Source organism: Punica granatum, chromosome 8 (assembly GCF_007655135.1).
Source record: "Punica granatum isolate Tunisia-2019 chromosome 8, ASM765513v2, whole genome shotgun sequence".
Taxonomy (NCBI): Eukaryota; Viridiplantae; Streptophyta; class Magnoliopsida; order Myrtales; family Lythraceae; genus Punica; species Punica granatum.
This window is the reverse complement of record NC_045134.1, coordinates 387,412-389,777: the sequence shown is the minus strand read 5'-3', so window position 1 is coordinate 389,777 and position 2,366 is coordinate 387,412.

The window sequence follows — 2,366 nt, the reverse complement described above, 5'->3', positions numbered from 1 at the left end:
GACAACTAATAAAACTTGCTAATCGGCAAAATTATTTCTCTGGAGGTCTAAAATTTCCAGGGACTCTAAGCTCCTGATGCAGCTAAGAGGATCATCCGATATTATAGGTTGCAGTCTATTAAGTCAGTTTTTGCAGTCTCGGTGAAAGTGTAGTTCTTTCAGCTCTGTGCCGTCCTCTAGAATCAGTTCCTTGAGATTCGGAAATTTGATGAATTCTGGCGTTTTGGTCAGGAATTGTGAATGATTGAGGTTAAGGATCTTCAGGTGCCCCATGAACTGTGATCAGATATGAATAAAAACCCAGACATGAGATGTTCCACGTGGTAAACCCAGACATGATCTTTCAGGTGGGTCTGCAATATTAATGTAGCTAGCGCCTCAGTAGCACACCACCTCTCTTCCACTTCTTACATTAACGGTTAATGTTATAAATCGTGGATACATATTGGCCTTCTTTGTCTTTCGATTCTTGCACCACGCACAGAGTGATTGGATCCTGCAGTTTGCTCAACGGAGTCGGAGGCAATCTGAAAGATAGCGAAGGACCCTTGCTCTTGCAGCTAAATCGGTCCGGAATCTCACTCCCCGGAGACCAACTCTGCGCCTGGTTATTTCCAAATTGATCCTGCTCACAGAAACATTGCAATTTTTAACTACTTTGGTACAGTTCAGAAAGACAGTCGATTACAACCATTTCATCTCGTGAGAAAATACATATATACATACATTGAAGATATACATGAAAGAAGAAAATACTAACCTACCTCTGAGATGAACTCTTTAAACTTGGTGGACAAGCTCTTGCACCCCTGCAAGCTTATGGTTTGTGGGGAATCGTGCAAAATCGCTGAAGCTGAAGTTCCCCAGTTATCTGAGCCAGATATCTCTGCTAGTCTGCTGCAGTTCACGAGGCCTAAGTGAGTGGCATTCGAGACTGATAGTATCTGTTCCAGTGTAAGTGCAATTACCTGCAAACAGGGAGCATAAGCTCGGGGGCGTATCTGGAAGAGTACGCAATCCTCCAAGTGAAGTCTTTATAGCTTGGGAAGACGGCTGATAGAATCTGGTAAGTGACTAATTAGATAATTCCTACTGAGGTGTCCAGCTTCGTCGGGATTAGCATCACACGATAGACTGCAGTCAGCTTAGCCTCAGCTTTTGGAGCGATACTGAACTGATCAGCGTATTGCTATGACTTTTGGAAGGGCACTGACCTTGCGGACACCCATGACTGAATGAGCGAAAAAGGGTGCCGATGTTAGAAATGAAATTAAGCACTACAAGAACGGCCCAAAGAGAACAAGGACCCAAGTTATCGTACAATAGACAGAACCATTAAGTCTAATTTTCTTCTTTACCCGTTCGTCGTGGTCATGCACCTGAAAGAAGTCCATCGAGCCTCTTTTTTATAATGATATGTTGATATCCATTGATGCCGATGATACCAACACCAATACTGATACTCCACGAGTTTCTTTACTTGATCAGATTTCAGTGTCATCTATGGCTTCGAGAGTACTTTTCTTCTTCTCCTTATGAAATTATGTTTAACTGAAATTATTTCTCATTCGGAGAGTTAAGACTCGATTACAAAATATTTTTGGTGGATTTCGAACCTCTTACGCTACACGACACGTAAAGTTCAATCATATATAACTATTGTGGTTTATAGCTATGACAGTTTTACTTGAGCTGTAGCATTCATCGATTTCTCTTGCTATTCGGAGATAATAAGGAATCATGTAGGAGTCAAACAAACGAATTGACTGGAATGGCACCTGTCCCCAGCTTGTGTCTTTTTACTAGCTAGTTTTTTTGTGCCGGCATAATAATTTTCTTTTGGGTTCATCGAAAAAGAGAGACTGCAATCCTGTCTGCAAGCAAGAGGACGAGGACTGGACAATAATTAATTTTAAACAACCAATCATAATTTATAATTAAAATTAATTAAATTTGTTTGTTTAGAAATAAATAATTTCATGATATATAGCATTTTGAGTTTGGGAACAACGACTTATTTGTATTTATCATAACCTTCACGACTCAGCAAGGCGAACCCCATTCCATATCTTTTGAACATTCGAGGAGAAGATAGACAACACTTTTTCATTCAATGCCTTATATGCCTAGGTCCGAAGTTCATCGCACATATTGTTTCGTCCATTATTTTGGGAAGTGAGACCAAACTCTTATCGTCTTTTAATTTTCTGTAAAATCTAGCTACCATGACAATTTCTTCATCAATGATTAATAATAATGAGATTTAAAGAAAGTTGCCAGCCAAATTGTTCATCTTTTTATAGCATATATGTATATAACTATCACAATTTGGCCGCTGGGAACCAAATGAGTTCCACGGAAGGAAA